We start from the raw sequence: 27,865 nt of genomic DNA on the forward strand, positions 1-27,865 counted from the left end.
ATCAATTTGATAGATTTCAACAGTGGATGTCCCAAGAGTACCCTAATAGTGAAGGTCTTAAGTGCATGCTTCAAAGTGATAAGAATGGAATTGATATATTGTGTGGCATTGCACATATTTTTTATTCTAATATCATGCCTATCAAGAGTTGTGCCAAAACCCTAGGTTACTCACAACCTTCAACACAAGTCAATTCTTCTATTCCTTTTACTACTCCTATGACTAGTATTCCTACTTTCACATCTAACATCATGGCTACTTCAACTCAAAATATCATTCCTACAACCATAGGTCATGGGGGTAATCCTTCTTCTTCATTCAATCCTCCATCGTTACCTATGTCTTCCATGAGTGTTCCTATTATTCCTCAACCAATCAGTGTGACACAAGGGGGCAATTCCTTCAACAAATTTATTCCTCCTTTAAGTGTCTCTTTTCCCACCCAATCATCACCAATGCCTACTTATCATAATGTCCCACCACCTTATTCTTATTCCATGCCTTATTTCAATAACATCACACCACCTGCTCAATCACCTATGTCTAAAATCAATTCTTCTGCTGAAATGACAGTCAAAAATCTTGCCCAAACCATGTCTTCCTTACAACAAAAAGTTGCTTCTATGAGTCAATCCAAGTTTAGTGTTCCCACCTTTGTTGTTGCGAGCCCACTTTCTCTTGATATTGTTAAAGTCATGCCACCTAAACATGTTGAGATCCCTCAATTGGAACTCTATAATGGAAAAGGTGATCCTCTTACGCATGTCAAAACATTTCAAACCTTATGTATTGGTTTTGCTTATAATCAAAGATTGCTTGCAAAATTGTTTACAAGAACACTAAGAGATAAGGCCTTGCAATGGTATTGCTCTATGCCTTCTTATTCTATCACTTCCTTTCAACAGCTAGAAAATTCTTTCAGCCAACAATTTCAAAACAACATTGGTCCTAAAATCACTTTGACTGATTTAATGCATTGTAAACAAGGTGTTAAAGAAAAAGTGACTGATTTAATTGGTAGATATAAGCATTTGTGTGCTCAGATTTATTTTCATGTACCTAATAATGATATTCAAATAATTTTCATTTATACTTTGCAAAAAGATATCAGCGAAAAGCTTCTTTTGTCTGAGTTTACTTCCTTTCTGCAGTTGTGCGCAACACTCCATAATTATCAACTAGTTGTGAGTCAAATGGAGCAATCCACTCCTATGACTCTGAGTGATAAGGGGGAGATTATTCAACAACCGTTTGTGAAGTTCAAACCAACAAAAAATTTCATCAAGTTCAATGATCCAATCAACAACAATCATGTGAATGCTACAACAGGTGTGCCTTCTATTTCTATTTTTTTCCAAAGAGAAAGACAGTTTACTCCTTTGAATGAATCTTTACATAGTATTATGTCTCAGTTGTTGCATATAAATGTTATCAAACTTCCTCCTATAAAACAAATTGATCCTTCCAAACTTGCATCTCCTTATTTTGATAACTATTCATTTTTTCCAATTTCATCGTCAACCTGGTCATGATACTGAAAAATGTTTTGCATTAAAAAATAAGATTCAAGACTTGATTTATAATAATACTATATATGTGGCAGGTGTGAATGATAAAGGGAATAAATTAGTAGCTCCTCCTAATCAAAAACTTAATATTTTCACTGATCCCTTGCCTTCTCATATCTCTAACATTATGGAGATTGTGCCTAATTATCTCTCTTCTGAAGAATTCACCTCTATGGCTCATGTTGGCTTGATGATGATTGTAATGAATTCATCATATGTTGTCATTGATGAAACATACACACACACACATATATTCATATTGTCTACCAGTGTAACTTCAAAGTTTTTTATACTACAACCGATATACTAGAGATTTATTTCTAACCGGTACTTGGTGACAACCGGTATATATATGGAGACAACCGATGGATATACATAACTCAGCAGCAACATGAAGATCCAACGGAGATTATCATAGGAGCATCAAGGATAATGATTTATATGTTTAACTCCAACCGATATTGATTGTTCCAACTGATATTCACTGATTATGTGATGAGTTATCACAACTCATGATGATTTATCCTTACCGACAAGATTTTGCAGTATTTTTGTGATGAGTTATAATCACTTGACCAGATACATTGCACCTAGGTAATTGTGTTATGATTTCTAGAGGCCAACATGAAATCTTAAATTATATATTGACATCACGATGAATTATTTTGTATGAGTGAAAGTGATATGGTATGTGTAAAGGCAGAAGTGTTAAGTCATAGAGTATGTTGGTAAAGAGGTGTTAAGTGCGCAGAAGAGGATCTATAGAAGCAAGTTGTGCTATCACTAGATCACATCACCTTTTGTTTTCTAATCACTGCAACAGTCAAATCCCCTAACCAGGTAAGCTCTAACAAGCTTCATTGTTCAAATCCTCTAATCAGGTGATCCATTAGTTTGGATTTAGAAATTCTCCACCGAGGTTACTCCTTACAAGGTACTACCTTTTACAGGGTATAGCTTTTAACTAAGCTTTGGGATCTTTAACAGGATTCGCTCCTAGCAGAGCATTTGTAGACCCTAACCGGTTAGTTATCTATTACTGTAGATAGTTAACTTGTGAGTCCCATCTCACCGTGGTTTTTACCTATTTGGGTTTTCCACGTATAAACATGTGTGTTCTGGTGGATGTTTTACTTATTGTGGATGTTGTTATATCATTTTTTATTGCATGCATATTGTTTAACAAACTTCTTAAGTTTATCTATCGATTAGTATTTAAAGTAGTACTATTTTTGGTATCACTGATTCACCCCCCCCTCTCAGTGCTTTACAAGTCCATCAATTGGTATCAGCGCCTAACTTCCTTAAAACCTAATCGCTTGGAAGAAAACCCTAAATCTATCATGGGGGATATGAGCTACTTTGAGATGGCCAAAGCTTGAGGCTAGTAGGAATGAGCTTGAAACCCTAAGGGTTAAACTGAAAGCTTCTCAAGTCAAAAGAAGAGAGCTAACTGAACAACTGTTAGAAATATCTGATAATAGTTCTTTAGATGAGGTCAATATTGATGCTTTAGCTGAGGAAGTTGAAAAAATAAACAGTGAAAAGACAAATCGGAGGAGAGAGATAGAAGGTCTTACTATCTGCATGAGTCAGGAACTGGAAGCTAGGAGAACTGCTAAAGATCTCACCAAAGAAAGAGATCATGAGATTTGCAAAATCAAGCAAGAGAATGCTACCTTGCATGAGCATTTGAATGCAGAAAGAGAAGAAAAGAGAACCTACATCTAGATCTTGAATTAGCATCATCTCTGAGAAAGAACCTATCAAAACATAATGAAGATCTCACCAGACAGCTCACTGAAGCAAATGAGAAATTGGAAAAGTTCAACAGAATTTCTATCTTGTTGGAGGAACAAATTCAATCACAAAAGATGAATGGTGATACCTCTGGAGTTGGTTTTCACATCTAAAAAAGGTGAATCCTCTAATACCAAGAGCAACAATCTTAAGAATAAATCTGCTCCTAAGGTCAAAAATCCTATCGGTAAGAAGGTCTTTAAACCTATTTGTTTTGTTTTCCATAAACCTGGTCACATTGCAAATGTTTGTAGAGACAAACCTAATAGAAATGCAAGCTACAATACTAATTCTAGGTATGTGTCCAAGAAATTTGAAGGTCATTGCTTCAAATATAAAATGTATGGATACAGATCAGTTGAATGCAGATATGGAGTGAATAATCCAGTACCACATATGCATTCAAGACCAAATGACAACTGGATGAGAAATTTTGACAACCGGGTCAACATGAATTGGCAAAGACCCTACAGCAACTGGTTTAGTCCATTTTATATGGAAAAGGTAACCAATGTCATTTGCACCATCTATGACAACTTTGGTCATGTGGCTATGAATTGTAGAAGAAGAACCAGGAGAGGTAATGCAGGACCTTGGAAATCATCTGGTATGGCCTGCTATCATTGTCATTGTTGGCATATGCACACTCCAATGAGACATTGTAGGTGATTGAAGTTTTTGTCATTGATGGAAACCTTACAATCCTATGACACCAGCAAGACATTCCACCAGCACTAGCAAGATCAGACTCTACACCGGCACATAGATCACCGGCGCCGGTAGTGAAAGAAAGCATACCGGCACAGAGGCCGACAGGATTTTTGTTGAAATATATTTTGTTTCTTATTGTAAAATAATTGTAAGCTGACTTGGCAAGTTGTAAAATGACTCTTATATAAGAGAGATCATTGTAGAACATTTAAGTAAGTAAGTAAGTAAGAGGAATGTAATTAGGTGAAATAAGGCAGACCTATTATGCAAATTATAGGTTAAGGGTTTATGTAAGAAGCAGAACAGAAACCGGTACTGGATCTGGCATTATAGATGCTACTTTGAAGTAGTACAAGACACTGGATTTATATAATCCATTTTGTAAGTTAGTGAGACTTCCTATTTTGTATTTGAGCAGTGAGCTCTAGGCAATTGGCCTTCCTGCATGTGCAGGCCCCTCTTGTAGCAGTAATATTCTCTTATTGGCCAGTAAGTGAATATTGTGGGTCACAAATCCCACCAAGTTTTTTCCCACACCGGGTTTCCTTGTTAAATCCTTGTGTTATGGTGTGTTTTTCATGTGGTTGTTTTTATCTATGTTTATTGCATTACTCTTTGTTTACCGGTACACAGTATTAATATGCTCTACATGTTTTAAGTTAAGAAAATCTATTAACCGGTTAGATACTGATTCACCCCTGCCTCTCATTATCTATGGTAATCCTAAGAGTCACAAATCGGGACACTTGGCAAAATTTTGTAGATCCAGAAATAGCAAACCGGTCAAACCTTCTAAAGATCAGAAAGGAAAGTAAAAAGTTAATGTTGAAGAAACCAGAGAAGAAATGAATCGAATATGGAAGAAGAAGAGTGATGACTCACCTGGAGAAGAAATTGTTCCTTCACCAAATGTGAAGAATCCTACACCAGTGAATTAAGCCTTTTCAATATGGCTAAGGGGAACTTAATGGTAAAACCACCTTCGGACCCCTTGAAATGAATGAGCGGTAAGAGAATTTGAATGCATGAAATTTTTATAACTTGTTGTCAATCGGTTATCAACTAATTTTACATCTATGTATCATTAAGCGGTGTAATTAAGGTTTGTAACCCTAATGGGAGAGCATTTAATGCAGTAGGTAAAAAGGATAAAATCTAGTTTTCACTTTGTTATTTTTACCCTAACGCATACGAGAAAAAAAAAATTGAGCTCTTGCAGAGCTGAGAAAGGATTGTTGGCTAATATTTGTCGAAGTTGCATTGTGATTTGAGTAATCAAGTAGATTTGAAGGTTGGACAAGACTAAACTAGTGTGCACTTGAGCATTCAACCAGTTAAAGAGGCAGCGTGCGTGAAATAAGGTATTTCTTTGAAAAATCTTGCTTCAAATCTAGTTTATCTCAAATGGCATCATCTTGTAAACCAATAGAGAGATTAATGATTGCATCTAAACCTATGGAAGTTGTTGAAGCAGAACAAATTGTGTCTTATAATGCTTTGTCACAAGTTCCTAGTGGTGTTGTAGTGAAAGGAGATTTGTCCAGCTACATTGATTGCAAGATTGAGGATTTAGGATCATTGTCGATATATTATCAGTTAAAATCCCTTTGCGATGAAAATGGAAATATTCAAATAGAATATATTAGGGTTTATGAAAACGATTTTTATAATGCAGCTTACTTTCTTGAAGATTTTGAAGAAGAACGTATCTGAATTATTTTGAGTCGAGTTCATGGAGAAAACATGTATTTAGAAAGGACTCATACTATAACCAAGGAATCTATTCAAGTTGTAACTGGTTTTTACTCAACTAGTGAAGTACCTGTGTTGAGGCGTATTTCAAAAAAGACAGTATATACTCTAACCGGATCAACATCTGATAAGTGTACATTTTCTGTCAATAACAACAAGGACCCAGCGGTAAAGTTGGCAATTATGGTTATAAGCTACCGGGTATTCTACTCTGGCAGATTAAATAGTGTTCCATCAGCAGCAGTGCATACTGCTTACAAGATGATAGCTGAAAATGCTAATTATGACCTTAGTGAGGCCATAAGGAGCCAATTAATGTTAAATCTTCAGTCTATCAAGATGGACAGAAATCTAAAGTTTAAATTTGGACAATTATTGATCAGTCTATTCTTTTATTTCTAGAATTTCCTATGAGGAATACATCTTGAATGGTCTAAGGATCTACCGGTATCTACCCAGATTAAGAATAGTATCAAGGTTGTGAAGAACACCTTTTCTGCTGCAATGAACAAATACTTCAATGAGTTTCAGAAGAAAATGAACATTAGAGTAAGATTGCCTGAGGATGTGGTAAAACATTTTGCTAAGGACATTATTTTCACAGTTACCACTGATTTCTATTTAATGGAGGCAATTGAGCCTAGAGAAGAAGAAATGGAAGATATGAGTTATGAGGTCAACTATGACTTACTGATTGGTTATGCTAATAAATTGTTGGCATCTCCAAAGGATAAAAAGAAGGCAAAATTGAATATTGTTGAAGATCAGACTGAACAAGTCAGAACCAGTAGTGTTCCTACTACAAGTGGTAAAGGTAAGAAAAAGAAGGCTGAGCAAGAACCTCCAGTGATGAAATATACAAGAGTGACATGAAGTGTCCAAACCAAAATGGAACTGGCACCTAAAGTTTATGCAAAGAAGGAGAATGCATCTAAGAAAAGAGGTCGAAAACTAATTCTCCCAGCAGAATCTGAAGGTACTGACACTAAGGAAGAACCCAAGAAGATGAAAGCAACTAGTAGAGTAGAAAAGCAAGTGAAGGAAGTGTCAAAGGCAACTGTGCCTTTTGATATTTCAACTTACGAGCCTGAGACTACCTTTGAGAGGACAGTGAAGACATTAGGGAGAAATAGATTTGACAATGTCAAAGAGCATGTTGATTCTTTCACTGAAGATGAAAAGGAGAAAATCATTCAATAGGTAATCAAGCATTTGTGTCATTACAATAGATTACCACGTGATCTTGAAAAGGATATCTCTAATTCCTTGTATACTATTCTTTTGAATAAATGGGAGGAAGCAATAAAGAAAGAAAAAGGAATCATAGATGATGTATTTGTATATATTTTCCTGAGTTGTCAAAGGATGAGTTGAATGAATTGGTTGATAAGTATAAAGTTCATTTTGCTTACAAATGAGAAGATTGAAGCTGATCAATGGAAATGTGCAACCTGTTGAGACTGAGACTCATCAAATTGCTCGTAATATCAAACACATGGAAGATCTTATACATTCTTCTAAGGATAAGCAAGATACTATTGATCAACCTGAAATGGATGAAGAAGAAATTGTGCAAGTTGATGTGGTATATCCTATCAAGAAGAAGGATGAAACTATCATCCAAGTTGTTGATGATATTTAGGATACAATTGATCTATCTGGAGACATCATTGTACTAGATATGCAGCCACCTGAAATCACTGACTTACAAGTTACTTCAGTTGAGAAACCGGCAACTCAACCAAGAGTGGATATTCCAACAGCATGGAGAGCAGCTTATGAAAGCAATTGATACAAGGAAACTTGCTCTATCTTTGAATAAAGATTTGTTAAGAAAAGCTATTGAAACAGGAGGAAAATATCTTGCTTCTACTTCTAATGTTTTATTCTTTTATTATGATGTCAATAAAAGGCAAACTGAAGCAGAGCAAGAACTAGAAAAGATATGCAATGCATATGTACCACTTCAAGACTCTATTTTTGCTTTTAGCAAATCTATGGATGATTTTCACAACAGGCTGGATACCTATGATCTTGAGAAAGAAAAAAGACTCTGGTCACTGAAGGAATTGAAGAGTCTACTCACATCCCAAGTGGACATACTGCAGAGAGCCTACAAGAATGCAAAAGCTATTTTAGCTACTCCAAAAACATGTACACTTGATTCCATGGAAGAGTTCCATACACAGATTATGTCCACACTTGAGTACATTGAGAACGTGCTGGAAAATTGGAAACATGCCTTATCACAATTGAAGAGTAACTTTAATGTTATTTTCATGAGACTTGTGAATGCATGAATCTTAATTTAGTTTTTCAAAGTTTTTGTATATGTAAAACATTTTGCTACAAACTTTTCTATATATATATATATATATATATATATATATATATATATATATATATATATATATATCTTTTGCTTTTCAATTTGGCATTCTTGTCAAAGGGGGAGTAGAAATATGTATGTGTGTTTTTGAAAATTTTGTACGATTAATGTAGTAAGGGGGAGTATGTGTATATGTGTATATTTTATTTGTAAGCACACTTAGCTGTATTACTGAAAATTTTCTAAGTGTTGCCATCAATGCCAAAGGGGGAGATTCTTGGCTTGATGATGATTGTAATAAATTCATCACATGTTGTCATTGATGAAACACATACACACACACACATATATTCATATTGTCTACCAGTGTAACTTCAAATTTGTCTATACTACAACCGGTATACTAGAGGTTTATTTCTAACCGGTACTTGGTGACAACCGGTATATATATGGAGACAACCAGTGGATATACATAACTCGACAGCAACATGAAGATCCAGTGGAGATTATCATAGGAGCATCAAGGATAACGATTTATATGTTTAACTCCAACCGGTATTGATTGTTCCAACCAGTATTCATTGATTATGTGATGAGTTATCACAAGTCATGATGAGTTATCCTTACCGACAAGATTTGGTGGTATTTTTGTGATGAGTGATGATCACTTGACTAGATACACTGCACCTAGGTAATTGTGTTATGATTTCTAGAGGTCGACATGAAATCTAAAATGTCTATATATTGACATCACAATGAATTATTTTCTATGAGCGAAAGTGATATACTATGTGTAAAGGCAGAAGTGCTAAGTCACAGAGTATGTTGGTAAAGAGGTGTTAAGTGCGCAGAAGAGGATCTATACAATCAAGTTGTGCTATCACTAGATCACATCACCTATTATTTTCTAATCACTGCAACAGTCAAATCCCCTGAGGGACTTGAAAAGAACTAAGAGGGGGGGTGAATCAGTGACACAAAAATAATACTACTTCAAACACTAACTAACAGATGAACTTAACAAAGCTTTTAAACATAATGCATGCAATCCAAAATGATATAACAACATCCACAAAATGTAAAGTGTCCACCATAACACAAGTGTTTGTACGTGGAAAACCCAAATAGGTAAAAACCACAGAGAGATGAAACTCAAAATTTAACTATCTGCGGTAATAGATAACTGACCGGGTAAGGTCTACAAAGTGCTTGGCTAGGAGCGAATCTTGTTAGAGATCCCAAAGCTTGATTAGAAGCTTATACCCTGTTAAAGGTAGTACCCTGTTACGAGTAACCTCAGTGGAGGATTTCTAAATCCAAATTAATGGATCACCCTGTTAAAGGATTTATACATTGAAGCTTATTAGAGCTTACCCAGTTAGGGGATTTGATTCTGTTGTAATTGTTAGAAAACAACAAGAATGGTTTGATCTGTTTTGAGTAGAACAATACTTGCTTGATCAAATCCTTCTAAACATATTCAACACTGCTCTTCTGCATACTCTACAACTTAAGTCTTTTTCCTTTCGTACATAACATAACACTTTCACTTATACCAAAATAGTTCATTGCGATGTCAATATATAGACCTTGTGATTTCATGTTGGCCTTAAGAAATCATAACACAATTTCCTAGGTGTAGTGTATCCGGACAAGTGATCATAACTCATCACAAAAATTACCGCCAAGCAGTCGATGCTAGTTACTCATCATGAAATATGGTAACTCATCACAAAATTATCGAAAACCGGTTGGAACAATCAAATACCGGTTTGATTAAAACATATGAACCATTGTCCTTGAATCTCCACTTGATCTCCATCTTGATCTTCATCTTGATGTCGACTTAGTATAATCACAGATTGTCTCTTATGCACATATCGGTTAACACAAGGTACCGGTTAGAGATTAACCACCAAGTATACCGGTTGATAGTGTAAATAATTAAAGTTACACTAGTAGTCAATATGATCATGTGTGTGTGAGAGAGTGTTTCATCAATAACAACAAATGATGAATATATTACAATCATCATCAAGCCAACAATCTCCCCCTTTGGCATTGATGGCAACACTTAGAAAAATTTATAGTAATACCGCTAAGTGTGCATACACAACAAATTTACACATATACTTATGCTCCCCCTCAATACATACATTATACAAAATTTTGAAAAACACACATACATATTTCTACTCCCCCTTTGACAATAATGCCAAATTGAAAAAGCAAAATATATATATAGACAATTTGTATCAAAGTGTCCAGCATATACATCAATAACTTAAAAATTTCATGCATTAGCTAATCTCATAAAAATATCATTAAATTTTTGCTTCAAATTTGATATGGTGTTTGACCATGTCGTTGGCACGTTCTCAGTGTACTCTTTTGTAGACATAAGCTATGTATGGAATTCTTCCATTGAGTCCAGTGTGCAGGTTTTAGGAGTTGCTAAGATAGCTTCTGCATTTGAGTAGGCTCTCTGTAATATGTCTACTTGTGATGTGAGCAAACTCTTGAGTTCCTTGAGAGACCAGAGTCTCTTTTCCTTCTCATTATCATATATGTCCATCTTGTTATGCAAATCATCTACAGATTTGCTAAAGGCAAATATAGAGTTCTGAAGTGGGATATATGCCTTGCATATCCTTTCTAGCTCTTGCTCTATTTTTGTTTGTCTTTTTGAGATATCAGAATAATAGAAAGAAACATTAGAGGTGGAAGCAAGATACTTTCCTCCTGTTTCAATACCTTTACTCAACAAATCTTTATTGTGCGACGAAGCCATTCTTCCATTATCAATATCTTTTGCCAGTTTTTTCTCCATACTTCTTCTTGTGACTTTTTTTCAGCATAGAGTTGAGTAGCATCTTCTAGTGACTTGATTTGATAATATGTATCTGCAACTAACTGACCAATTTTTCTAATAGGTGTAGGTAGATGTTTCTGGTAGCAGACCAAATAAAATATCTACCGCAGTCTGAATTGTTTCAGCTTCAACCCTTTTCTCTTTCAATCTCTTCTTATGCACTCTAGATTGCATGACACTTGCAATCTTCATCATTTCCGATGTGCTCAGGTTGTTCATACTTAAAGAATCATCATCATCTTCATCAAGTTGCTTATGCTTTACTAGTTTAGAGGATACAACCTTAATGATTGTTTTTTTTGTATTCTTCTATGTTTCCTTTCCAGAGGACTGTGTGACAACCTTTTAACTAGACTCCTTCTGAGTAACTTGAATGACCGGTGGAGATTGGGGTTTCTCCAATTGTGTTGTTTCCAGTGGATGGTCCACTTTTAGTTGAGTTGTCGATTTCTCAACTAAGGTAACATGTACATCAGTAATTGCAGGAGGCTCCATATCTCATGCAATGTTGTCTCCAGATAGATCAATTGTGTCTTGAACATCATCAACCACATGAATAATGGAGTCATCCTTTTTCTTGAGAGGATAGACCTCATCATCTTGAACATTCTCTTCTTCATCCATTTCCGGTCGATTAACTTCATCAACAACATTATCCTCATTCATAGAGGATTGGATGATTTCTTCCATTCTTTTGATTTCACAGGCTATTCGATGGGTCTCAATTTCAACAATTGTCTTCTTTCCACTGAGTAACTTCAGTCTTCTTACATTGAATGTAAACTAAGATTTGTATCGAGCAACTAAAGCACTAATATCATCTTTAGGAAGTTCAGAAAAATATTGTACAAATATTTCATCAATGATTTCTTTCTCTAATTTTATAGCTTCCTCCCATTTGTTCAAAAGAATAGTGTACAAATAATTTGAGATATCCTTTTCCAATTCATGTGGATATCTACTGTAATGACACAAATAAGTGATTACCTATTGAATGACTTTCTCTTTATCATTTACAGTGAAGGAATCAAAATGCTCTTTGACATTGTCAAACCTATTCCTTCCTAGTGTCTTCATTGTTCTTTCAAAATGGGTTTCAGGCTTGAAAGATGTTATATCAATAGGTACAGTTGCCTTTGGTACTTCCTTAACTATTTTTTCTACTCTACCAGTAGCCTTCACCTTCTTAGGTTCTTCTTCAGTATCTAAACCTTCAGATTCTGATTGGAGAATAAGTTTTTGATTCCTCTTCTTTGGTGCATTCTCCTTCTTTGTATATACTTTAGGTGTCGGTTCCTTTTTGGTTAGGACACTCTGAGTCGCCCTTTTAGTCTTTATCACTGGAGGTGAGTCAGTTTTCTTTTTCTTTCCTTTCACATTAGTGACAAGAGCAGTACTGGTTTCTGCTGCTGCATTTTAGACTGCCATAATGTCCATTTTTTCTTTTTTTTTGTCTTTGGGAGATGCTAATAGGGTATTAGCATAACCAACTAGTAGATCATGGTTCACCTCATAACTCATGGCTTCCATCTCTTCTTCTTTTGGCTCAATTGCTTGCATCAAGAAAAAGTCAGTGGTAATAGTAAAGACTATATCTTTTGAAAAGTGTCTTACCACATCTTCTAGTAGTCTCATTCTCATGCTCATCTTTTTCTGAAATTTATTAAAATACTTATTCATGGTTATAGGGAAAGTATTCTTTACAACCTTAATGTTGTTCTTGATTTGTGCAGAGACTAGTAGGTCTTTTGACCACTCAATGTCTCCAATTCCTGGTAGAAAGTTTTGGAAATAGAAGAATAACCTGACCAATAGCTGACCATACTTGAATTTTTTACGGTTATCCTTTATAATAGATTGCAAATTTTGAAATAATTTCCTTTTGATGGCTTTACAGAGAATATAATTTGCATTATCAACAATCATTATGTGAGTTGTATGAATTGCTACAGATGGAACACTATCAAGTCTACTAGAGTAAAATACTCGGTAACCTATCACCATTGCTGCTAGTTTCACTGCAGGGTCTCTAATATTATTGATAGAAAAGGCACGCTTATCAAAAGTAGAACTAGTTAAAGAGAATACCGTGTCTTTTGAAATTCGTTTGAGAACAGGTACTTCACCGGTTGAGAAATAACCAGTTACAGCATGAATGGCTTCCTTAGTTATTGTGTGAGTTATCTCTAAATACATATTCTCTCCATGAACTCAACTCAAAATGATTCTGATATGCTCATCCTCGAAATATTAAAGAAATTAAGAGGCATTATGAAAACCCATTTTGAAAACCCTAGCATACTTTGTTTCAATCTTTTCATTCTCATCACAAAGTGATTTCAATTGAGTATAAATGTATAGAGATCCTAGATCTTCTATCTTGCAGTCAATATAACTAGATAAATCACCTTTGACCAAAACCCCAATTGAAACTTGTGACAATGCATTATATGACACGATTTGTTCTGCCTCTATAGCTTCCATAGGCTCAGAAGTAATCATTAACCTCTCTACAGTCTTTGAAGATGATGCCATTCCAGATGAACAAGAATCGAAGTAGAATATTCAAAGAAATACCTTGTTTTGTGCACGTTGCCCCATTTACCAGTTGAAATTCCCAAATGCACACCAGTTCGACCTTCTAGAACCTTCAATTCAACTTAATTTCACAAATCACGAAACAATTTGGCAATTTAACAACAAATAATCTTTCTCAGCTTAGTAAGCGCTCCAAACTTCTTTCTCGAATATGTTAGGGTAAAAATGACAAAGTAAAACTCGCTTTTATCCTTTTTACCTATTGTATTAAATGCTCGCCTGTTAGGGTTACAAAACCTAATTTCACCGCTCAAGGAGAAAACCGGTTGATAACATATTGACAAAAAGTTACCAAAATTTCATGTTTCAAAATTCTTTTACCGCTCATTTTTCTCAAGGGGTCTGGAGGTACTTTTATCACTAAGCTCCCCTCAGCCATATTAAAAAGGCTTAATTCATCGATGTAGGGTTCTCTTCACTGGGTGAAGGAACAAATTCTTCTACAGGTGAGTCATCACTTTTCTTCTTCCAAATCCGATTCATTTCCGCTCTGGTTTCTTCAACATTAACTTTATGCTTTCCTTTCTAATCCTTAGAAGAATTGACCAGTTTGCTATTTCTGGATCTACAGAATTTTACTAAGTGCCCCAGTTTGTTATAGTGATAACAGGCCATACCAGATGATCTCCAAGGTCCTGCATTGCCTCTTCCTATTCGTCTTCTGCATTTCATAGCCACATGACCAAAGTTATTACAGATGGTGCAAATAACATTTGTTACATTTTCCATCTCAAATGGACTAAACCGATTGTCATAGGGTCTTTGCCAGTTCAGGTTTACCCGGTTGTCAAAGTTCCTCATCCGATCACCATTTGGTCTTGGATGCATGTGTGGTACAGCATTGTTTTCTCCATATCTGCACTCAACAGATCTATGTCCATACATTCCACATGTGAAGCAATGACCTTCAAATTGGTTGGGCACATACCTAGCATTAGTATTGTAACTTGCATTTCTGTTAGGTTTGTCTCTACAAACACTTGCAATGTGACTAGGTTTATGGCAAACAAAACAAATAGGTTTAAAGACCTTCTTACCGGTAGGCTTATTGATCTTAGGAGCAGATTTGTTCTTAGGAATGTTGCTCTTTGTATCGGAGGATTGACCTTTTTCATATCTGTGAAAACCAAGTCCAGAGATATCACCCTTCATTCTTTGTGATTGAATTTGTTCTTCCAGCATGATAGAATTTTTGCTGAACTTCTCCAACTTCTCATTGGCTTCAGTAAGCTGTTTGGTAAGATCTTCATTATGCTTTCACAAGTTCTCTCTTAGAGATGGTGCAAGTTCAAGATCTAGTTGTAGGTTCTCCTTTTCTTCTCTTTCAACAACCAAATGCTCATGCATAGTGACATTTTCCTACTTGATCTTGGCAATCTCTTGATCTCTTTCCTTGATAAGATCTTTAGCAGCTCTTCTCGCTTCTAGTTCCTAACTCATGTAGATAGTGAGACCTATCTCTCTCCTCAGATTTAGTTTCTCATCGTTTAACTTTTCAACTTCCTCTGTTAAGGCATCAATATTGGCTTCATCTGAAGAACTATTATCAGATATCTCTAATAGTTGTTCAATTAGCTCTCTCTTTTAAAGTTGTCAAGCTTTCAATTTGACCCTAAGGGTTTCAAGCTCATTTATGCTAGCTTTTAGCTCTCTAGCCATCTCGAAGTAGCTCATGTCCCTCATGGTGGTTTCAAAGCTCCCTTCTAAGCAATTAGGCTTCAAAGAAGTTAGGCTCTGATACCAATTGATGGACTTGAAAAGCACTGAGAGGGGGGGTGAATCAGTGACACCAAAAATAAAAGTACTTCAAACATTAACCGGTAGATGAACTTAACAAAGCTTTTAAACACAATGCATGCAATCCAAAATGATATAACAATATCCAAAAAAAGTAGATCATCCACAATAACACAAGTGTTTGTACGTGGAAAACCCAAATAGGTAAAAACCATGGTGAGATGAAACTCACAAGTTAACTATCTGCAGTAATAGATAGTTGACCAGTTAAGGTCTACAAAGTGCTTTGCTAGGAGCGAATCTTGTTAGAGATCCCAAAGCTTGATTAGAATATTATACCCTATTAAAGGTAGTAACCTGTTAGGAGTAACCTCGGTGGAGGATTTCCTAATCCAAACTAATGGATCACCCTGTTAAAGGATTTATACATTGAAGCTTGTTAGAGCTTACCCGGTTAGGGGATTTGATTCTGCTGTAATTGTTAGAAAACAACAAGAATGGTTTGATCTATTTTGAGTAGCACAATACTTGCTACCAGATCCTTCTAAACATATTCAACACTGCTCTTTTGCATACTCTGCAACTTAACTCTTTTTCCTTTCGCACATAAAATAACACTTTCACTTATATCAAAATAGTTCATTGCGATGTCAATATATAGACCTTATGATTTCATGTCAGCCTTAAGAAATCATAACACAATTTCCTAGGTGCAGTGTATCTGGATAAGTGATCATAACATCACAAAAATTACCACCAAGCAGTTGGTGCTAGTAACTCATCACAAAATTACCGAAAACTGGTTTGAACAATCAAATACCGGTTTAAGTAAAACATATGAACCATTGTCCTTGAAACCCCCCTTGATCTCCATCTTGATCTTCATCTTGATGTCAACTTATTATAACCACAGATTGTCTCTTATGCACATACCAGTTAACACAAGGTACCGGTTAGAGACTAACCACTGAGTATACAAGCTGATAGTGTAAATAATTGAAGTTACATCGGTAGTCAATATGATCATGTGTGTGTGTGAGTGTTTCATCAATGACAACAAAGGATTAATACATTATAATCATCATCAAGACAACATCCCCTAACCGGGTAAGCTCTAGCAAGATTCATTGTTCAAATCCTCTAATCAGGTGATCCATTAGTTTGGATTTAGAAATCCTCCACCAAGGTTATTCCCTATAGGGTACTACCTTTTATAGGGTACAACTTTTAACTAAGCTTTGGGATCTTTAATAGGATTCACTCCTAGCGAGCATTTGTAGACCCTAACGGGTCAGTTATCTATTACTACAGATAGTTAACTTATGAGTCCCATCTCACCGTGGTTTTTACCTATTTTGGTTTCCAACGTATAAACACTTGTGTTATGGTGGATGTTTTACTTGTTGTGGATGTTGTTATATCATTTTTGATTGCATGCATATTGTTTAACAAACTTGTTAAGTTTATCTACTGGTCAGTGTTTAAAGTAGTACTATTTTTGGTGTCACTGATTCAACCCCCTCTCGGTGTTTTAGAAGTCCATCAGCTCCAAACTTGGTTAATATGGTAGAAACACAAGATATGCCTAAGGATCCTTGTATTACATTTGACCCTAGTGAGACCATTAGAGCACCTGATGGCCCTTTATACATAGTGGTAAAGGTTAAGGATATCCCTTTGTTGTGGTGCCCTAATTGATCCCTCTTGCATGGTTAATATCATAACTAAAGAGTATATTTTCACTTTATGATTGTATAAACCAATATATGATTCTTATAATGTAGTTGTGAAGTTATTTGATGGCTTCTCTTGCCCTACCATTGGTTCTATCACCCTTCCTATTGAAGTTCATGCTAAATCGATGGATGTTGACTTTGTTATCATACATTCTTCTGAGCAATTCCTTGTGAAGTTGGGCTATCCTTGGCTATCTTCCATGAAGGATATTGCTTCTTCAATCCACAAGTGTCTTAAATTTCTTCACAATGGAGAAATAATAACCATGAACAATATCTTATTTCGTCCATCCGAAAGAAGCCCCGATGTTCCTATTCATCTCTTTTGGCCTAAACAATTTCAATCTCTTCCATTAAGGAGTGATGCTCATTTCCAATCTTATCAAAAATGGAAGAACAATATGATATTATCCTTAATTCAATCTAGATCCCCAACACTTAACATTCCTATTATTCTTCAAGATGAGGTTCTTCCCCTCAGGGATAGAACTAATCTCCCTCCTAAGGAAGATCATCAACCTATACCTATGGATGTGACTTTACCTTCTCTTAAGGAGAACACCAATATTCCTCCTAAGGTTAAACCTATACCTCCTCCTCATGATGGACCTGGTCTACTTCCTACACCTAATATTCCTCCTTTCTATGACACAGTTCCACCTCCTTCCTCTTATTGAGAGAAGAGGCTTGCTTCTCCTATTGTTCAACGAAAAAGACCTCAACCTAAACCTTCCACTACCAAGGAGCAAAGCATTCCTACTTTTTCAAGTGTTCCTCCTCCTTCTCAGCCTTCCACTAAGACTTGACTGAATCATTGTGTGAGAGAACACTAATGAAGATGTTGTGTTTGAGCTCATGAAGTTATCCCTCAAAATACTCAATCTCCTCAAACCCCAACAGTTGACATGATTCCCTTTTCTTCTAAGCAAGATGTTCAACCTACATCTCCAAATCATAAGTTGCATAAAACATGTGATGGTTTTACTCCTATTCATTTTCTTGCTCCTCTTTCTCTAAACTTTGATGAAGAAATGGGTGAAAATGTTATTCATAATGGCAATACAACTCCTAATGCTTCTGATAGTGAGTATGAGTATGTTGATGTGGACAAGAATTTATCAGATGATTTTTCACAAACCCTAATCCTAGCTCCTAGAATCGAACAAAGTGACTTACAACATGAGCATAGTCCTTGTTTGGATCTTGTGATAGCTCCATCTTTTGTGCTTGATGTCACTCCTCTGGCGTGTTAATCGCCTTCTTGAAATAGTGATCAGCAAGATCGAAAGGCGGATGTCAAGCTAGATTAGAAATATTAGCACTACAAATCTTTCTCCCTCTCCTTTATTTCTCTTTTGTGACCATTCTTCTATGTGTATCCTTGTTCTTCTATTGTTCCCTTAATGTCTACTTGGGGACAATGCAAAGCATTGAGATCTTTTCTTGGTCTCTTTCATGTTGACTCAAAATACATCTTGTCTTCCCTTTCTTCTAAGGCAGTGTCCTTCTTTGTGGAATGAATATTATTATATGCATATGCATACATGATATACATGAGTTATCATACAACATATGGACCCTGAGGAAAGCGACACTACCTCGTGTTTTGTGTTCATTATCCTTGGGTTTATTCCTCAATTGGGGGCTAAATCCTTGTGATAATGTGCTCCCTTTCTTCCCTCTCTCTTGGGTGTATCCTACCTTAAATAAATTGCTCCCGATAATGCATGTGCGATTGCTTTAATGTGGGGGCATACACTCCAGTCATATTTTCCTTCTTGTGATACTTAGAATTACTTAGTGAACCCTGTTTTGCTTTGTATTCTTTTGTATCCTTGCTTCCATGACTCATAGTGAAGGGAACTTTGCTACTTGCAGTCATGGTTCTCCCCTTCTCTATCTTCCCTTTTACTTTGTCAAACGAAGTCGTAAGATCCTAAGTCCATTGGGGGCTTGGCACATCTTGCCTCCTTGATGTGGTAAAAATATTTCAATCTTGTTTCCTTGCACTTTACTGGCAGTATTGGCGTATTCTTATACTCCTGCTATAGTGGGGGATAAATGTAGTGACATAAAATTGTGACCCTAGAAATTTTTTATTGCATTAGGGTCCTCATGCATGCGAGTTTGAATCATCTAGCCCGATTGAAGACAGGAGATTGCTCAGTTTGCAGAAACAACTTCTTCCTTGGCCTCTGCATCATCTCGTCCACAGTCTGCCTTGGGGAAAGGGGTAGGAAAGGGGCGTGGCACCACTATCCCCCCTTGGATAGGGGTGTGGTGCCCTTTTCCTCCTAGGATAGAGGCGTGGCGCCCCTATCCCTGCCCTATTTTGGGGCAGGACCCTTCCTAGGGTTGTATTGTTGGTTGTGCATCTAGCGGGAAACTCCCTCGATGTTGGCCCACAATGAAAATCAAATCCACTAGCATATATTTAAGGGTTATTCATTCTCTCATTTGCATAAGTTCAATAAGTTAAAGTTGGATAAGATTGGGGTGTGCACAAGAGATCAAGCATTCAAGAGCATTCAAGAATTCAAGCTTTCTTTTCCAGCATTGAGAATTCTCAAGTCTCCCTTCAAGGCCAGGTGTTGCATTCAAGTCAAGGATTCAACCATTGGAGAGGATATTGATTTCAACATTCAATTCCACACAAGCATTTCTATCAACATTGCTACTACAACCTCCCTTAAGGTGATTTACAATTTAGTCTTTCATTTATAGCTACTTGCAAGTACTTTCTTTCATTACTTGGTTAATTCCAAAACTGGGGTTTGACCTAAAGGCAAACCCCCAATCCCAACCCATTTTCTTCTCTGTTCTATGTGTAGGTTGTAGGTGTGTAGCTGTACTTTCATATTCGGGCTTCATTTGCAGAGGCAGAAAAACCCTTTTCATTTCGTGGATTTTTTGGAGGACCATGTACATTCCCACCACAGTCCAAGCAACTTTTCCTCAAATTCACAGGGTGACTTCATCTTGACATTTTATTGCCAAATCCAGGTGCACTGCTTCATCCCATATTCCAATCTCAAGTTATAATCAATTATTTGTCACTTTTTCACTACATAATTCAATCAATTCCTTTCCATTTCAAACAAGAAAGAGGGGATCAACTTAACATTCCTAATTCATTCAGAATTTAATCTACCATCTTCATGTGGAGAGATTGAATCTAGTGAATTATCCTCTCCTCTTTCTAATGTAACATGGTGAAAAGTGCTTGAATGGTAATCAATAGTGAAACTCTCATCTCTCTTTGAGGGAAATAATTTTCTTCTTGATATGTCATTCACCATTTTACTACCATTACAATAATGATGGCTATGATTGGGACCTATAGGATTCTTGTAAGCATTCAAAACTCAAAAAATGAAAAGAATGTTGTTGAAAGTCATCCAAAAGTAGTAAAATGGGTGTATACTAAAAAAATACATTGGGATTGATAAAGATTCTTTAACTCATGAATCTAGGTATGAATGATGGCATGGGTAACAATGTAGCAGCAGTCATGTTGAAATAACAAAGTACAGACCTTTTGAGAAATTAAAAGTCATTGCTAAGCATGAAACAAGGTGATAGTGCTATGATGAAGAGATAAATGTAATAAATATGACACAGTTTGAGCAAGAATGTAGTGCTATAGAAATGAAAAAACATGGAAAGAGGAGAAGTATTCATTCCTAAAGCTATCCATAAAGGATCCATAAGATGTGTTGTTCACATGTCCATGCTAGGTAGTGAAGACCCACAAAGGGATGAAGGTAGTGCACAGTCAAGGTTGCGCATAGAGATGAGACAATGCTCAATCAAAACAAGGACAATATTTTATATGTCTAATAGTTTCAAGACAAAGAAGGTTAAATATTAAGGACAACAACCTAATGATTTAACTAAGTCTTACGCAAATATAAAGGTATGTGATAGAGACAATGGACAAAGGTCAGCAAGTCTTCCAAAAGATGGTTCATAGTCATACACAATCAATTCATAGTCAACATAACAATATACTTTAACAAAGAGGTCAAGTGCAATGAAGACCTTATTTTATGACACCTAACAAACATTTTTTACCTAAAAAGTACTCTTTATAGATGTTAGATATATAATGTTCAGTAGTTTGGAGTCATGATGATGCATCTTTTAGTAGTTTTGACTATTGTAAATTCTCAAGACCTTTTTCATCTGACCCAAGGTAGTTAGGGAGGCAATTTGCAAGCTTTTAGAGGTTACTTGGGCAATTCATCAAGCTAGATTAGGAATATAGGAATCCAAAGAGTAGATATAAAATAGTTGGGAAGTAATTTTCTTCATAAAGATACCCTTTTAGGGCAGTTTTGAAGGAAAAAAAAGTAGCAACAACTTATCGAGACGCCCAAGAAGCAGGATCACATCTTTTAGCATTCAATTACTTCTTACATACACTCCTAAATTCTCTTAAGTTGTAAAATGATGAAATATAGGAGGTCTACGATATATTAGATTTAGTTCTTTCTTGCTTTTGGCATAATAATGTAGCTAGTATAAGTTATTTTGTGCAAAATAATTAGTATTATAGCTAACAATACGGTGCATTCACAGATGGAGGATCTAGATGGCACTATCTAATCGTGCAACATAGAGATAAAAATAGTGGAAACAACACAATAAATACTCAATAAACAAGAAGATTGATATATTCACCATTAGAAACATTCATTGCATTATACTCCTTCGTACACAAAATAATAATGGGCTCACAAACCTGTCGTAAGGCATTACAAGTTATATAATGGGCCCATTGGCATGATCACAGTCCTTGAACTAGTAGATTGAATCTAATGATCAAACTTACAATCTAACTAATTCACTATCCTTGCATTATTACAAAATAATCGTATAGATGCTTCTCTAGCTCTAGTAAATATCTATGTCAGCCACAAAGCTCTCAAACCCCAGAATGATGAAATGTGTAGGTCAACTTTAGAACATGAGATGATACACTATGAAAGGTGAAAATATATTTCAAACCACAATAAAGGATTCCCCTAGGTCCCAAATGTCTCTAATGATGTTCCAATTATATATGCATGCCATGAGAAGGGTTTGCAAGTGAACTGTCACCACAAACACAAAATGTTCTAGCAACTAAATAAAATTTTGAACATGATAACTTAAAGTAAAATAAAATATGTTTCTATATTATGTACATTACCATGTTCATATTGAATCTAAATCCACATATCCAAATCCAAATCCACAAGGCATAAAGAGAAATATCTAGTCCAATTCAGAGAAGGTGTTGGGATAACTACAAACTGAAATGCATGAAAATAAACTATTTTTGCTAGATAACCAAAGATGCTCATAAATCAAACATCTAAGGTTAGAAAGAAAGTGAGCCTCTCACTTTGCTAGGGTTAGAGGAAAACCAAGGTGGTGATCCTCAACCTTAGAAAAACTTTCTATCAATTTGCCTTTCCACTTCACCAAATATTCCTGATACTGCTTGTTTCGAGTGCCCCTTCCAACTCTATCATCCAAAATCTACTCAATATACTCTTGTAGTTGGTGTGGTAACTAATCCTCCAAATAAAATTTACTACTACTATCATATGACTATCCTTTGTGATACTCATAGATGTCTATAGTGTTGGAAATAGGTGATATGCCAAGTGTTTTCGACAACTCCACTTCATATGAATTTCTCAAATCAAACTTCTTTAGATTCTTACATGGTCCATAATTCCTCATCCTTAGCTTGTTATAAGTACCTACTAGAAATATTTTCTTTCTAAGATATATCATAACTTCATCCCCAATAGAAAATTCCTTATGTCTCATATTTGTATCTACATGCTCCTTATACTTATTGTTCATATCCTCTAAATATTTTCAAACCTGTTTATGCATTGTCTCCATGTATTTGAAAACTTCTTTTGATCCCACACTTCTCTTGTTCTCCTTACTAATGTCTCTAAGCTCCACAAATCCTCTAGGATGTACTTTGGTAACAATCTCAAATGGTGTCTTTCTGGTGCTCCAGTTTACTGAATTGTTATATGAAAAATCTAATAGTGGTAGAACTATATCCCAATTTATTGTTTTTCCTCCTACTAAACACCTTAACAAGTTGCCCAAACTTTTATTTACTAATTATGTCCATCCATCATTTTGTGAGTGGTATGCTAACTAAATTTTAGGTCTATCTTCATCTTCCTCCATAAATTTCTCCAAAAGTATCTGATGAACTTTGTATCTCGGTCTGAAATTATGCTCTTTGGTAATCCATGTAATCTAACAATCTCCTTGAAAAATAGGCCTGCAACATGTACTATATTATTGGTCTTGTTGCAAGGAATGAAATGTGCTATTTTAGAAAGTTTGTCCACTACTACCAATATTGATTCATATCCTATTTGTGTACTTGGTTATCCCAATATTAAATCCATGTTGATATCTTCCCAAGGTCTCTTTGGTACTGTAAAAGGTTTGTATAATCTGGTATTCTGACTATTTCCCTTTGCAACTTTGAACATACTTTCATATATCCTTATACATCTATGGAAAAAATTAGTGTTCACTCACCAAAGCAACTATCTTGTCAACACCAAAATGTGATGTTGATTCTCCACTATGTTTTTCTTTAATCAAGTTTTCTCTCATTGAACTCCTTGGAATACATAACTAATTTTCTTTGAATAGCATGTCCTCCTGAATGAAATATTCCAACCACTGGCTTCTATTTGTCACTACCATTTCCTTACATGCTTTCCATGCTTATGCAAAATTAATATCATCCTCATACAAGTTCTTAATTTCCTCAAACCCAATACTCCCACTCTCATTTCTATCAAAAAATTCCTCCTCCAGCTTAATCCATCCATAACTTTATTTGACTTACCACTCCTATGCTTCAACACAAATGTGTAACTTTGTAAGAATTCTCATAAGTTTCTTATTCAAATTTTTCTAACTATTCAAATACTATAAGACTTGATGATCAATGTACAACATAAACTCCTTAGGTAACAAGTAATGTCTCCACTTCTTCAAGTCTTGAATATTGCCATATAATTCTTGATCATAGACTGAATATCTCTTCCTAGCATCATTTAAATTCTCACTAAAATATGTTATTGGTCTTCCTTCTTTACTTAACATGGCTCCTATTGCATTCCCACTAGCAACAAAATCAACTTGAAATACTTTGTCGAAATTTGATAATGCTAACAATGGTTGTTCTATTACTTTTTGTTTCAACAATTTAAACCTTCTTTGTGCTTGGATGTCCACTTGAAGTCGTTCCTATCTCCTCTCATTGTCTTAGTCATAGGTGTACAAAGGCTACTAAAATTTCTGATGAACTTCCTATAGAAAGTAGTCAATCCATGAAAATTATTCACCTCTCCAATATTTACTGGTGTAGGTCATTCAATAGTATCTCTAACCTTCTTTGACAAATCCCAAGTATACCAACTCGCTCTTCATGAAACTACACTTCTTGATGTTTATCAACAACTTCTCTTCCCTCAACCTCTAAAATACTTGTCTGATATGCCACAAATGTCTTCTCTAGTCTTACTAAAAATTAAAATGTCATCCAAGTAAACAATAAAAAACTTACCTAATAATTTCTTCAATACCTCATTCATCAGCCTTATGAAACTTCTCGATACATTAGTCAATCCAAAAGCTATCAACAACCATTCATACAATCTCTCATTTGTCTTAAATGTAGTCTTTCGTTCACCTTCCTCTGTGATCTTGATTTGATGTTATCCACTCTTTAGGTCAATTTTTTTGAAATACTTAGCTCCACCCAAACATTCCATAATATCATCTATCCTTGGCAATGGGAATCTATTCTTTACTATGATCGTGTTGATTTCTCTTCAGTCAGTACACTTCCTCCACTCTCCATCTTTCTTTGGTGCCAGTACAGTAGGTAATGCACATGGGCTTAAAATTTCTTTGATTAATCCTTTTCTTAGAAACTCTTGTACTTTTCTATTCATCTGTATTTTTAGCTAGTGTAATATGGTGTGTTTCTTTATTAAGCAAACTAGCTCAATGTATGAGATCTATATGATTACTAATACTCTAGACCCGTGGTAGTCCATATGGTATATTCTTTGATATGATGTCTTGACACTCTATCAACAACTATGTTATTCATCTTTGTGGTGGTTCATCCTTCTTTCAGGTATGACCCTCAACTTCTAGATTGTCACTCTTCTTTGAAATAAACACAAAACACACGTTTTCATATCTTAGACCTTCCAAGAACTTCCGACCTTCTACAAAATAGATTCTAGTTTTACCACATACTTCATTATTTTCCTCTTCTTCCTCCAAAGGTATCAATATATGTCTCTTACCATTTGATGTCATGGTATAGGTATTCTTCTTTTGTCATGAATTTCCTTCGTATCATATTTCCATGTTCTTCCCAATAATTTATGGCATACATCCATCGACATAATATCACACAATACTTCATCATGATAAGAATCTACAAGAAATTTTACCCAACATTGTTCACTTACCATAACTTTATGCTCATCTTAAATCCATGCTATCTTATAGAGTCTTGGATATTTAAATCTTCAAATTTACCTTTCTCACCATCTCTTTTGAAACTAAATTTTTTGTGCTACCACTATCTATAATGACTTTGCAACATTTATCACCAAATTTGCATCTTGTCCTAAACAAACTCTTCCTTTGCAGTGGCTCCTCAATGGTTTCTTCCTGCAATAAAGATATCCTCATCACCAGTGATTCACCTTTCTCTGGTTTTCCTTTTGAACTAGGTGATCTGAGATATTATTCTTCTACATAGGCTACTCTAGCATTGTTCTCAATCTCTTACTGACACTCCCCTCATGACACTCAAACGCTCTATGTCCTTCACTTTCACACATGAAACATGTTCCGTTGAATAGTCTCTTCTCGGATCTACTTTCATCTCTTTGATATCCATCACTGTGGTATGAATTATAACCTCCTTTATCACTATAGTATGAATCTCTATCATCCTTCCTTATACAATGTGTATTATCATCTTTCCTTTCACTTTAGTAGGTCTTATCTTCTTTGTTTTGCTTGGAATAAGATATCCCTTCTCCAAAATGCATCATGTCTCTTTGAAATATTCCTCTCTTGGGCCTCTATCTCTTCTCATACTTATTGTTCAATTTCTCCTCCACCTTCAACACAAATTGGTATGCTTCCTCAATTATGGTTATCCTTACCAGACTCAATTCTTTTTAAATGTTTATTCTCAATCTATTAGTGTACAACACAACCTTTTCCTTTCTTTCCTCACTATGTACAAACCTAATGATCACTTTGTAGAACTCTTCAATGTACTATTAGACAGATTTGATATCGAGAATAAACTGAGAGCGGGGGGAGGGGGGAGGGGGAAGAATCAGTTTACTATCATAAATCAAAAGTATTGCATATCAAAACCTTTAAACCAGAGCACAAAGAAACCAACACAATGAAGGATAAAACATAAAATCATAGTACACACAACACCAATAATTTTTGATGTGGAAAATCCAGTAAAGGGAAAAACCACAGTGGGAAACCCTACCCACAATCAGATAAAACTTCTACAACAGTATGTGAAATAATTACAATGGGGATTGCACTTGCAATCAAGCCAACTACCTAGATCTCACTACTCATCACAAAAGAGAAGTCTCATTGACTTACAAAGCATCAGACTACAATCCGGATAGAATGAACTGTGAAAGTAGCATCTCCAAATGTTTTATACAATTCCAGTTAAGCACAAATATATGCCTTGCAATACCAAAAACATTATGCCGAATGATATATCACTTGTTCACACATAAACATTCCCCTGATAATGAAGACATAACCATCGATCCCATACCTCTTACATATTACATGAATAAGTCACCTATAAATATAGATCATCAACCTTATGATAAGGTCGGTTAAACCCTAAACCCAAAAACCCATAATAAAAAAAATTTCATTACATGGTATCACCAGACGAATATTGTGATTTACATTACATAGCATCGACCTAATTCAAATATTCAAACAATTATATCCGTCGGAAATTCTGTTAAGATCAAAATCCAGCACATTTCACCAATCGGTAGAAACCCTCAATGAAGTAACACAGAAAGTCTAACCGGATCCAAATAGGACCACCATAGTAGCACACTAGCCAATGCAAAGTCACCAAACACTCAAAATATGATCAAGAAACACCTTCAACATGATAGAAACCTATTCCATAAGCAAAACCAAAATCGTATGATCAAAACATCAAATATCACTTACCGATAAAGCTAACTGGTACTAGGAAGCACCAAAACATGAACCAACAGAATATGGAAAGCATATAACCATCTAGAATAAGCATCCAAAACCTCATCCAAGGATCTGATCATACCAGATCAGAATCAAAGCCAAACCCAAGATAAACACCAAGACAAACCGAGATAGGTCCAACTGGGATAGCAGGATCATATCCAACCGAGATACAGTGTTGACATCAATGACAATACTTAACCAAATCCAGCATATTTCCAACATGTACTTCTTCACAGATTTCTCCTTTTGCCTTAAATTTTGCAATCTCTTTAGTAGCTCAAGCTCATAATCAGTAGGTGTGAATTGATTCTTCAATTTTGACACCATCCTATCCTATTTTGTAATTTTCTCCTTTCCTCCCCTATCCCTATCCAATTGAAATTCTCTCCACCATAAAGCAGCAAGACCTTTCAACTTAGTT

Source organism: Cryptomeria japonica, chromosome 2 (assembly GCF_030272615.1).
Source record: "Cryptomeria japonica chromosome 2, Sugi_1.0, whole genome shotgun sequence".
NCBI lineage: Eukaryota > Viridiplantae > Streptophyta > Pinopsida > Cupressales > Cupressaceae > Cryptomeria > Cryptomeria japonica.